The sequence below is a fragment of the Scylla paramamosain genome, chromosome 27 (genome assembly GCF_035594125.1).
Source record: "Scylla paramamosain isolate STU-SP2022 chromosome 27, ASM3559412v1, whole genome shotgun sequence".
In the NCBI taxonomy this organism is placed as follows: Eukaryota; Metazoa; Arthropoda; class Malacostraca; order Decapoda; family Portunidae; genus Scylla; species Scylla paramamosain.
This window is the reverse complement of record NC_087177.1, coordinates 5082924-5096588: the sequence shown is the minus strand read 5'-3', so window position 1 is coordinate 5096588 and position 13665 is coordinate 5082924.

Here is a 13665-nt window from a genome sequence, read left to right as displayed (position 1 = left end):
CGTGGTGGTTTACGGGATATTTCTTGTAAGAATCCACAATATTTTTCGTCTCTTTGTATGGTGCGGGATATTAGTAGGACGTGTGAGGTAAAAAGCATAATGTGAAAAGTATTTTTATGCCTCTGCGGTTCCATTCTACTCTCTGGTTTGGAATTCTCAGCTCGTAAAGTTTTAGATGGTTTTCAATAGCTAAGCCGGCCTTTATTTCTCCTTTCTCAAAGTGGGAAAATAAGGTGGTCTTTTCTTGTGTGTGTTTGTGTTATTTGTGTGTCCATTCACCTGTCTGGTTTTAGACATTGCATATTTTACTTTTTTTTTCTATGTCGTGGTGGTTCAGGTGGTTTTCTATATGTTGGTAGTCTTTTCTCCCCTGTTAGAATGTAGAAAAGTAGTTTTTTTTTTCTATTATTGTTTTTCATGTAGGAAGGACACTGGCCAAGGGCAACAAAATCCGATGAAAAAAATAAAAGCCCACTGAGATGGCAAGTCCCATAAAAGGATCTAAAGCGGTAGTCAAAAATTGAAGGATAAGTGTCTTGAAACCTCCCTCTTGCAGGAATTAAAGTCATAGGAAGGTGGAAATACAGAAGCAGGCAGGGAGTTCCAGAGTTTACATGATACATTCTCGTGTCTGAATTGTGGATCTCATAATCTTTGGTCAGTGGTTGTGGTGACTTGTACTGATCCACTATATTTTTTTCCCCTTTTTCTATGGTGTAAAATACTTGTGGAACGCGTGAAGTAAAGCATGATGTGGAAATAAAGTATTTTCAGGCTCATGTGGATCCGTTCCTGTGTCTGGTGTTGGAAATATTGTATTCTTAAGTCATGGTTATGTGTGTGATATTCGCATGAATCTGGCGTGAAGTATAGTTGAAACGTTCCAGCTAAAGTATTATGCAGAGAGTTCTTTCAAGGTTCTTTGCGGCCATTCTGTGTCTGAGTTGTAGATTCTGTATTCTGAAGTCGTGGTGGCCCAGGTAAATTTTTCCATGTCCCTTTATGGTGTGGAATATCATTGGTACATCCGAGGAAAAATAATATAAGTAATTTCAAGCCTCTGTGTTTCGTGCTCGTGATTGGCTTGGAGATGACGTATTCTGCGATCAAGGTGATTTTCGTGATTGTCGTCAAGAATAGCAGACAAATTCATGGATGAGGGTAATAGGTGGAATCAGGTAGGTATGTTCTATAGTCACTGCCACATATATGTAGACCTGGTGGCTTCTTGCAGCTTCCCTAATTTGCTTACGTTCTTATGTCCTCGGTAAGATTTCTCTCTCTCTCTCTCTCTCTCTCTCTCTCTCTCTCTCTCTCTCTCTCTCTCTCTCTCCTCTCTCTCTCTCTCTCTCTCTCTCTCTCTCTCTCTCTCTCTCTCTCTCTCTCTCTGTCTCTCTCTCTCTCTCTCTCTCTCTCTCTCTCTCTCTCTCTTCCTAGAGTATAAAATAAGGTAGTCTTCTTTAGTGGGTGTATGTGGATCCATTTTTCTATATGGTTTAGGAGATTACTTTGTTTGGTCGTGAGATTTTAGATAGTTTTCGACAGGTGAGCTGCCTCTTCTTTTTCCCTTCCTAGAGTGTCGAATAATATTTTTTTCTCGGTTATATTATGTTCATTCTCGCGTCTGGAGTGTGGATTCCGCGCTCTTTGATCGTGTTGGTTCAGGTAAATTTTTTAAAGAATCTGCAGTTCTCTTTTTCTCTCTCTCTCTCTCTCTCTCTCTCTCTCTCTCTCTCTCTCTCTCTCTCTCTCTCTCTCTCTCTCTCTCTCTCTCTCTCTCTCTCTCTCTCTTTCTCTCTCTCTCTCTCTCTCTCTCTCTCTCTCTCTCTCTCTCTCTCTCTCTCTCTCTCTCTCTCTCTCTCTCTCTCTCTCTCTATGGTGTTGAATATTACTAGAACGTGTGAGGTAAAAAGAAAATAAGAAAAAAGAGTGAATGTAAAAAGTTTTCAGGCTTGTGTGGTTCCATTCCCCCGCCTGGGTTGGAGATTGCGTATTCTCAGGGCATGTAGTGGTTTAGGTGGTTTTCTATAGCTAAGCAGTCTTTTTTTTTATATTCTTTTCTAGATTTACAAAGGGGAGTATTTTTCGAGAATGTGTGTGTTGATTCTCTTGTTCTGGCTTTGAAAATTTCGTATTCTTTGGTCGTGGTTGCTGACGTGATTTTATTGGAAGAATCTGCATTATTTTAACACTTTTCTAGAGTGTTTTTTTGGAACGTATAAGGAAAAGACAAATAGAATAGAAAGTTTTCAATGTCTCTGTTGTTCCATTTTCATGTCTGGTTACGAGATTGCGTATTCTCACGTGGTAGGGATTTGTGCGTTTTTCCATAGGTGAGCAATCCTTTCGTAGAGCGTAAAATAAGGTTTTTTTTTTTCTGGTACACGTGTCTTTATTCTCGTCTGGTTTTATGTAAATATTTCGTGATCTTTAATGGCGGTAAGATGTATGGATCTGAAGCATTTTCCTCCTTTTTTATTTTTATTTATTTTTTCTATGGTGTTGAATCAGGACGTGAGAGGTTAAGAATAACGTGGAGAAGGTTTTCATGCTTACTTGGGTCCATTCTTGTGTCTGGATTATAATTTTTTGTCTTTTTAGAGCGCTGTAGTTCGTGCAGAATATGGCTGGAACTTGGAACGTGTGAGGTTAAATGTGATATGGAAGGTGTTTCGGTCTCTATGTTCCCATTTTCCTATCTGGACTGTAGATTTTATATGTGGGTGTCGAAGCCTAAGTGATTTGAATCTGCTGTATTTTTTTCCCCTTTCTTTGGTGCAAAATGTCACTGGAATGTGCAAGGTAAAGTAAAATATGGAAAACTTCTTCTATAAGTCCATTTTATTATCAGTAGTCTATTTTGTATTTTTCGAGTGTAGTTTAAGTGGTTTCTCGTTTGTGTCTCCAATATCTCCTAGCCTTTCCTTGAGTTGATTTCTCGTATATATCTACATTATTATTATTATATTTTTTTTTTTATCCTTTCCCGGAATATACAGTCTGCGAGGTAAAGCATAATGTAGAAGGCATGTCTACATAAATATCCTTGTATCGAGGTAGCGTGTGTTTTTCCTTTTTTTTTAGCATGGCTCTGCTGTACTTTCCTTTTGTGGAATGTGGAAGAAAGTGACATGCAAGGCAAAATATAATTCTGTCTACCTGAATATATTTTACAAGTAACATTCGTAATTTTTTTCTCTTTCTTTTCTTTCTGGGACGTTTACTCAAATGTTTAAAGCGGGTGGGTTCATATGCAGATGATGTTTGTATTACCGTCTCCATCTGTAATGTTGACGGTTGACTTTCACCCTAATTTTGGTAAATACAACTTAGATCAAGAAATATAAACATGAGACGCTATTTTTCTCCCCTTTTGTCATATTTATGGACGTAAATGATGTTTGTCTCGCTACTTTTTATGTTGTAATGCTGAAAATTTGACGTCTCTCTTTGTTTTATTAAACGCAGACCGTAAATCAAGGAATACGAGGCAACACAGGAGAGTCCCTCACCGCCCTGAGCTTGAAAGGGCGGCGCCAGTAGTGGGTGCGTGAGGCGGGCGCCATCAGGGTATCGAGGCCACTGTTTCTCTTCTATGAATGCCACAATCCCTTTTTTCTTCTTCAGCTGAATCCTAAAAGTGCAGCCTAGGAAGGTGTGCACTCACCGTTTTCTGTGAAGTCTTTGAATTTTGTAGTGGGGTGTCTTTTAATTTTCAAGTATCCGTGACTTTAAAGCTTCTGAGCCACCACCACAAAAAGCATTACAAAAGATTACACGGAAAGAATAGATCCGGGAGAAATGTTGGTCTATAGTGAGAATATCTGCTGAATCACGCACGATTACTAGTGAACTTCAGAATGTGTGAACAGGATGGATGAGAAAATGGAGCATTAACTGATCACAAGGGGAAAAATCGAGTTATACCTGAGCCTGAGAACAGTGTATCGTTCTTGGCAGTCTGGTGCAGTGAGTGATCTGCATGTGACCTGGAAACCTGCAAACCTGGAACTCGGCTGAAGAAGTGACGAGGTGCAACGAGAAGGAACCGTGACGTGTGTCCTTGCAGTGTGACGCGCGTTCTCACCTGCTGCACCTCAATTTGTATTCTAATGTACGCATTAGATTTGTTTTTCCCTTTTGAGCTGTGTAACAAATCTGAAACTACATTTATCAATACAAGAAGTCCACCATGATTTTCCTCACTCATATCATTCAAGAGGTGTCAGTCATTCTATTCTCCCCATCACACACTGTCTAAAGCAACTAACTCCCATTTTTTTTTTTTTCTGCATTTTCTTCCGGAAATCGTACTTCTACATGTCCATCATTTTCATGTCACTCACGAGCCGCGCCTCTCTAGCTCATTCCCTCATCTGTCAAGCAGCTCACTGCCAGACTTCACTGTCCAGTCTCGCCATCACACACTTTCACCGCACCGCCACCTGCCCATTACACTGAGCCTGAGCCTGTTAAGCTTCTCCCTCTCTCTCTTTCTTTCTCTCTCTCTCCCTCTCCCTCAGGTGAGTTTGAGAAATGTCCCGTGTATTTTATCCAGAAGAAAGAATTTTCCCCGGCTCTTCGTCTCTCTGGAGAGCGAGTGACAGCCTCCAATATTTTAACCGTTCGCACTTGAAAATGAAAACACCGTGAACATTTACAGACGAGAAAATAATTTCACTTCGGCCTGGATACCTGTCTATGTGATTTATCTGTGAGAAGGAGAGTCTGGTCTGGCCTGGTCTGGTCTGGGCTTGTCTGGTCTGGAGCCGTATTTCCTGCATTTTGATTGCTCAAGGCATGGATTACCGCAACCAATCATTCTTTGACAGTGTTGGGCGGATGCTCGGCGCCACGCTCCATCTCACCTTTACGTGCATCGTTGGTGTATCCTCCTTCTCTTTATGGTGTTCATTTTTCACTCTCCTCCCCTTCCATCTGCCTTCATCTACACTATACGCGCCTCACACTGCCGTGCCAACAACAGCTTATACCCCCTTCACAAGCAATTATAGCTGTAAATTACACTCTCCTTTTATACTGAAGCTTTCTCTCTCTCCCTCTCTCTCTCTCTCTCTCTCTCTCTCTCTCTCTCTCTCTCTCTCTCTCTCTCTCTCTCTCTCTCTCTCTCTCTGCTATTATAATTACTGGAGTTTAGTGAAAGCAGACAGCTTAGTGTGGGTCTACAGGTCTGTTGCTGCTGGAAATCCCATGTAATATCTTGTAATCTTTGGGCTTCGTCACTTGTATGTCTGCTGCTTATGTGTCAGCGCCCTGTGTTCACTAGTTCGCTCATGACACAGCTTATTATTTATTTATTTATTTTTTTTTTTTGTATTTCTCTTTTTTTTATTTTATTTCGTCTTACATTGTCATCATCCAGCTCTTAACACGACTCGGCTCAATTTTAACCACTTTTCTTCTTTTTTTTATCGTATGTTATCACACTTCCTGGCATCCTCTTAACTCTCTAAGCTTTACCGTATTTTTTCTTTCACATAACAATCCTCTTCCACACTGCTCTATTTTTCTATGGAGAATATTTGTTGAAGATGTTTGTTTATGGATGGTGTGGGCGATCCTCTTATCTAATTAGAGCAGCAGCGACTTAAGTAAGATAATCCCCACGCCGAGAATTCAAGTATAGAAAACCTCCTTTGCAATATTCGTAGTTTTCCCTTCATTTAAACTTCACTTTCCGCAGTAATTGTATCTGAATAGTAGTTTTGTTTTGTTTTGTTTTTTTCACACGGCCATATAAACATGTAATTGTATACCATAATATATCTCAGTTGTAAACCATCTATTTTAGTATTCTTAATTTTCTCTAGTTTAAATAAAGTTTTGTCCCTCACGGTAATCAAACTTGAATGATAATTGAGGTGGTACTTACGACAGATTCTGATTAGTATGCTCTTGGTAGCATTTCTCATCTGTCGTGACCTGCCTTTTACTTAAAACCGTCTCTTTTAACAAATACATTCTCCTTCTCCTCTCTTCCTTCCTTGCTCTATTTGTCCCTCTCCTTACAATTACCAGCCTATCTTTTCTCCCTCTGTTAATTTGTATGTCCCCCTTTCTCCATTCCTTCCTTTAAATGTCCCTCGCCTTTCAATTACCAGCCCATCTTTCCCTCCCTTTGTTACGCCGTTCCTCTTTCCCTTCCTTCTTAAGAGGCAGTGCAAAACACAATGTGCGTGAGGGAAACGGGCAGAACGGCTGTGTCATCGCCATTTAAGGAGGGAGAGCCGCATTTGCTCCGAGCGGCGTGCAAGCAATAATTTAAGCGGCACGCGTGATGTCTCGGCGCGCCAGGTGCTTCGAGCGAGGTGGTGTAGACGTGTCTGGTGATTCTGGCGATGGTGTGTAGACGCGTCTCCTTGATGAGTCTTATTCGTGATGGGAAAAGTTGGTATTATGGTCGAGAGAGAGAGAGAGAGAGAGGAGAGAGAGAGAGAGGAGAGAGAGAGAGAGAGAGAGAGAGAGAGAGAGAGAGCAGGAACAACGTATTTCCCGTGACACTAAGTAAAATGCACAAGAATTTCTCCTTACCCTTAGCTTCCCGAGGCGAGAGAGAGAGAGAGAGAGAGAGAGAGAGAGAGAGAGAGAGAGAGAGAGAGAGAGAGAGAGAGAGAGAGAGAGAGAATCTGCCCCCTTTCTCAAGCTGCTTTACCGGCTACCATGTGTCCTGGCGGTTCACTATCACATATTCTCCTTGATGTTAGTGCGGCCGCTTAATTAGATAGTTTGAAAGTTATCCTTTTCTTTTACTCAAACTGAATATTGCAGAGACTAAGATGCCTCCTGCTGCAAGTTACGGGAGGCGCATTGGTGAAATAGCATCAGTAAGATTCGCTCCTCTTCCTCCTCCTTCCTTGGTTCCTCCACTCCTGTGTCCTCGTGGGCTTCCATTCGTTCCACAGTTTAACATGTGTCGCAGCATGTGCTTGGAAACAGTAAATCCCTTGTAACTAAATATACTCTCGGTGAATTCATGATTTGTTAACGTGAAATCTAGAAATTGGACTTCTTTCATGCATAATCTCTCTTAAATCCTTCACCTTTCCTTTATTTCCTTTTACTTTTATGTCTTTTTATGCATTAACCTTCTGAGATCATTCCACTTCCCTACCATATCCTTACTTGTGTTCCACTCTCTTGTTGCTATTCAGACTCACTCTCATCTCTTTTCCTCCGTCTTCCTATCATTGAATCTCATGCTTCCTTTACATCACCACTATGTACACGCTGTTATATCACCCATCCACTTTCTCAGCTCTCCGTGTTTTCGCCGATTCCTACGCGCTTTTTACCTCCTTCATAGAGCTTCCCATTTATCCCTTTTTCTCCTCTCAGTCCCTCTCCCTGCCTATCCGTTTCGCCACAGCTCTATTAGCATCAGTCATCCCCTCTCAACATTCATCAGCCAGTATCATCCGAGGCAATTCTTTTCAGTTCCGTGGCCTCTTCTCTCTTTCTTTGTGTATAATTTCGCTGACTACCAACTTGGACGAGGAGAGGGACAAGGCTATCGCACAAAACCCATCGCTGTCCATGGGATTTTGAGCGCCATAATACACACTCACTGTTATCAGCACGGAATCGTCCACCTCCTGCTTTTGTAGTTGTGGAGGGAAGTCGAGTCGCAGAAGGTGAAGAGGACCAGTGTCGTACATCATCCTCTGTCTCCCCCGTGGAGTGGTTGCACGGACATTCTCATAGTTTTTTGTTTTCACTAAATGCGTTGTCAATATTCCAAAGCCCAGTGGTGCATTTTAGCAATCTCGCTGATGCATTAATCTCATTCACCGTGTTTTGGTACTTATGTACTAAAGTGGTTTGTACCCTCGGCACTGGTTTGCTGAGAATGTCCTTTTTCCACTGTCAACCTTTCGTTGTGTTCGCAAAGCATCACACTGAAGGGCAAGCGACCGAGTGTCTTCACGCTAACACGGTCGCCGCACCATTGCATGTCCTCTCCTTGTGACACCGCAACGTGGAGAGGTCACTGTATCAATATCATCACTGTGTTTCACTGTCAACACTTCTCAGTATACCATTATCACTATATCACTAACCCTCCCCGCCGGCTCAAAAACCCGGTACTCACGCACCAGCATCCCTCCCCAACACCCCCGCCCATCACTGCAGTTCGCGCGGCGAGACTCGAGAGCGCCACGCCCCCAAAACCCACATCTCTGTCTGAGAGCGGCCGAGAGAGGCGCCACAGGTCCCTCCAGCACGGCAGACGAAGCCCAACTGAGAGCAGCTCCCACCACGTCATCTGTTTAACGCCAGGATGCTCCATAAGCGAGAACCCCAAAAGGATTAAATGCTGACTTGAAATCCTGGAAAATCCACCTGAAACGTTCTTTTCTCCTCGCCGCTAAAGTTTCGCATCCCAGAAAAGGAATGGTCAGGAAGTGATGTGCGCAAATAAGAGATGCTGGAGAAAGGGATGATTCAAACAATTCTGTCGCTCGTGAGAGGAGGCCGTTAGGAGCAAGGATAGCACGGCAGAGCTAGATGAGTCGAGGATAGTAATGGCACGCAAAGGGGAGACGTTCCTTCCTAGCCCCCCCCCCTCTGGTCTCCCACATCCCACTTATATTCTCAGATGTAGGAGCAATAATCGGGGTGAAGTCGTAATGCTAAGCTATATCCACGCAGTTAGTGTAGCCATAGTGGTGTCAGAAGTGGTGTGAGGTGCTAGAAACTCCTCCTCTAACTGCATGTGGGGAGATGAGATGGTGTCCGCCTCTTCCAGTGATTGTTTCAGACTTACTGTTAGTGAATAAAATGAACGTAGGGGAAAATAAAAGGAATTTTCGTTCAATGTGGGTTTTTTTTTTTTATTTATTCATCTAGCTATCATATTTCATACTTTTTTTTTGTTATTTTTATATTATTAACTTCTGACATTTAAGTTTCGTTCCAGAAATTAAACAACTCGGTAAAACGATGATGCTGTAACTCACACGATATATTAATGAAAAAATAAAAATATAAAAATAAATCACTGATCAAGAATTTACCACGCAAGTCACTTGATCCAAAAAAAAAGTGGTTTGTCCCTAGCAAGAACTCCAAACACAAGGTTGACAAAAATTACATTTCAGGATGGACTTAAGGTTTAAATTTAACTCAAGAGGAAAGCTAATGAGTGAACTCTTTTGTTGACTCAGTAACTAAGAGAGAGAGAGAGAGAGAGAGAGAGAGAGAGAGAGAGAGAGAGAGAGAGAGAGAGAGAGAGAGAGAGAGAGAAAGAGAGAGATTTAAGAATGGACGCAGCGGGTAACTCAAGCTGAGATTCGGGTTTGGCTGGAGGCAGGGAAGGTTTGTCTGCATCAGTGCCAGAGTAACTCGGCTCCTGTCCAGGCCACGCGATACCAAGCCGTTTGCATCCCTCTCTCTCCCTCCCAGTCTCTCTTACACTGTTCCTGTTTTTACTTTGGCCGGGACGAAAAGCGGCTGTTTTCCCTTGCAAGCTGGAAATTTGTACCGACTATTAAACGGGACCATGTGTTAAATTTTATTCTTGTGTACACCAGTAACGCGACGCACACACACACACACACACACACACACACACACACACACACACACACACACACTTAACTGGACAAATAGATTTAAGGCGGGATCACACGAATGTAGCTCAGTCAAGGCCCTTGTACTGCAACTATAGGTAAATACAACTGCACATTCTCTCTCTCTCTCTCTCTCTCTCTCTCTCTCTCTCTCTCTCTCTGTGTGTGTGTGTGTGTGTGTGTGTGTGTGTGTGTGTGTGTGTGTGTGTGTGCGTAATGCTCCTCCCCGGTGGCGCTGCGACGAATGGTCACCGACAGTACCAGGAAGGATAAGTCCATTTCCCTGGGCGCTAACGAGGTAATTACTAGTAATGAGGATAAACGACTGCCTCACGGGGTCCCTTCCTCCTTCCCTCCCTTCTGGTTTCCTCTGGTATCCCTTCCATCCTTTGTAATACGAGAGAGAGAGAGAGAGAGAGAGAGAGAGAGAGAGAGAGAGAGAGAGAGAGAGAGAGAGAGAGAGAGAGAGAGAGAGAGAGAGAATGAAGAGAAAGGATGTGCATTAGGAGAAAGGGGAAATGAAAGACTAAAGGGTAAAAAAACTGAAGAATGCAGGGAAGAATGTTTATCTGGGGAGAAGGGGAGACTGGTGAGGGGTTGACACGGCCATCGCTCAGTCAAGGTCAAGAAGGGGAGGGTTCCTTGATGCTGTAGGGATGAATATACTCCGCCCTGATGCTCCTCATATTTTTGCCCTAATCTGTCTGGCGTCTGCGCTTTTCTTGCGTCTGTCTGCGTGTACGAGTTGTATGCTGGCTCTCTCTCTCTCTCTCTCTCTCTCTCTCTCTCTCTCTCTCTCTCTCTCTCTCTCTCTCTCTCTCTCTCTCTCTCCCTCTCTGGAAATCTAATCTAAGTGCAAGGAGAAACACTTATGTACTCTCAACGCATCGTCACTTAACACTCCTCGTTTCCCTCAAGCAACAAGACCGGCTTCCTTCAATGTTGTAAATGTTCCCTTGATATACCGAGAGACTGCAGGAGGAAAGCTGACTCGATTGTAGCTCTTAACTCCCTCGCCTAGATTTTCACTCCTCTCCAAAGCTAGTGAAGACAACCACTTTACCATTGAGTTTCTTGAGTGGGTGTTATTTTTACCACACACTTTCTTAATAGTTATTTTCACCAGTGCGGGTTTTTTACACTTTTTTGCAGTAAGTAGTATTTTCTCATATAAGCTTAAATGAGTGTTATTTTGCACCATGGGGTTTGTTTAGGCGATTATTTTCACTCCTTTAAGAGAGACTTTTTGTTATTTTCACCAACTTGTTTATTTTAAAACGATACTTTCACTGCCAGCTTTCTGAAATACGTGCTGTTCTCAAATATGCTCAAGTAAAATACCTTTGTCGTCTTGCGCTAAGGTTTTGTTGTGTTATTTTTATTCTGTTTGCTTTCCCCGTGGAGCAAATGGTATCTGTTAGTTCATAACTGGCGAGAATTTGTTTTCGAGGCAAATACCGGGGTTTGTCTGCCTGCGTGCTGGAAATAAAAGTAGAGGTATGCAATTTTTTTTTTTTTTTTTTGTATGTAAGTTATATCCCGTGCCTTAGTATGTATATTCGTTTTAGTATGCATGCTAGTATTTTCGTTCCTTGATTACTTGCTTGTTGTGTGTGAGTGTGTGTGTGTGTGTGTGTGTGTGTATGTGTGTGTGTGTGTGTGTGTGTGTGTGTGTGTGTGAGTGTGTACTACGTGGAAATACCCCACAACATATCATACTCGTAGTTATAATTCGTCACGGAGTCTGAACATCAATAACAAACACACCAAGTTTAATCACAACAGTATTACATTTTTCCCCCGCACGCCGCTAGGAATACAGATAGTGCGGCATGTTTGGCCAGCTGAGGTACGATTCACGTTGATAGAATTACGGCTTTGTGGCGGTGACAACAGCGGTATGGGGGCGAGGGGCAGAGTTGCAGATTTCTGGGGAAGAGCAAAGGTAGGAGAGGTGATAGTGATTAAAGGCATAGAGGAACTAGTGGACAATGAAAAGGACAAGTCTTGCTATCCTTTACCCTTGAAATCGTGATCTAGCCTAACATAACCTATCCTAACCTAACCAAACACAACGTAACTAGCATAACCTATCCTACCGCAGCTCATCCTAACGTAACTTATCCTATCCTAACGTACCTCGACCTAACATAACATAACCTATCTTAAAGTAGCATAATCTAACCCAGCATAACGTATCCTAACACAGCTTAACCTAAGATAATATGTCCTAACGCATCTTAACTAAGCTAATTTAACCTGTTCTTTCTTATAGCAGCTTTACTTAACATAACATGGTAACACAGCTTAAAATAACCTAACATAACCTATCCTAACGCAGCTTCACTTAACCATAACCTCTCCCACCACAGCTTAACCTAACCTAATTTATCCTACCACAGCCAAACATGACGTAACCCGATCTACTCTATACGAAACATGATCTGTCTTCCACGGAAACGAATCCTGATAACTTCACGCTGGTATGCCATTAAGCTGAGATGAGCCGAGTCAGATACCTAAGAGAGAGAGAGAGAGAGAGAGAGAGAGAGAGAGAGAGAGAGTAACAAAACCCAACGAAAAAAAATATTCCATTACTAAAAAAAAAAGTAAATAAAAAATATATATGGATGTAAAGTCATAAATACAGGTATGAAAATAAGTGAAAGCAAGAAAGAGAGAGAAGAAAAATTCATACATACAGACAGACAGACAGAAATACCTACACGTTCTTATCCCCAATTAATTAGCACCATCCTCGTGTGTGTACTGCCTCAGGTGATAGTGGTAATGAAAAGCTCAAGCACACTTCACACCTGAGCCTTCCACATTCCTAACCTTACCTGGATGACTTCCCCGCACCTGCCTCTTTTACACCCGTCACGCTCCCTACTCTCTCCCCGCGTCCCCGTTACCTGGCTAGCGTGTCTGGGTGTCTGGGATCTTTAATACACAAATGGGGGAGAGATTGAGAGTGGTGTGGGTTACATCTCAATGGAAGAATGTCATTTGGTTCCCCTCACTTCTGAAATATTACTCTTTCCCTTCACTCCTTCCCCTCTTTCTACACTCTCTCTCTCTCTCACCCATATTCTCTTTCCCAATCGATCTTCCTTTTACCTCCCTACCTGTCTCACCCTCCCCATTTCTCCCTCCCTCCATCCTGTGTCCATATAATCAAGGGAAGAATATATTTTTTTGTTTTCTCGTCTCGTGTATAGAAGCTGGAGGCGAAGCAGGTCTACAGGTGCCTTTGATGCTCCTCTTCTCCTTTTTGTTATATCGTGTCGTTGCCGTTTGTTTTTCTCCCCCTCTCGTATTTACTCACCGTTTTCCGAGGCTCCTTCTGATGTCCCTTTGAACGACGAGAGGGACGATGAGGCTCTAACGGTGATGGTGTCTTGTTGATAGTGGTGCCTGTGTGTGTGTGTGTGTGTGTGTAGGTATGTGTGTTATGATAATGAGAACCTGGTGGCGGTGGTGGTGGTGGTGGTGTTTGGTAGCTATAGCGGGAGTGGTGAGACGGTAATGGCAGTGGTGATAATGATGGTGAGGGTGGTGATGGCCATACAGTGTTACAGTGTAGTGTTCGTAATGATGATAGTGCCAGAGAGAGAGAGAGAGAGAGAGAGAGAGAGAGAGAGAGAGAGAGAGAGAGACTACAATCATTCAGTTTAAGAGGGGAAGTTCTGAAGTTCTGAGGGAAATGGGGAGAGAGAGAGAGAGAGAGAGAGAGAGAGAGAGAGAGAGAGAGAGAGAGAGAGAGAGAGAGAGAGAGAGAGAGAGAGAGAAACCACAGTCATTCAGTTCAAGAGGTCAACTGCTGAAGGGATGAAGCCCCGTGTAATCCCTTTCTCAGCACTCCACCCACACCATCTCCGCTCATGGAAAGGATGTGGTGGTGGTTATGGTGGTAAGGACATTAGGCGCCTGCACCATGTTGAAACCTCTTGTAGTAGAGTTGGAAAATGTAGTGTAAATCATTCCTCTTTCTCCTCATCCGCCTTTACTTTCCTTTCTCTGGTTGCTTCATCTCCCCTCTTCTCCCATTCGTGCTGCTTCTTATCTCCCGTTT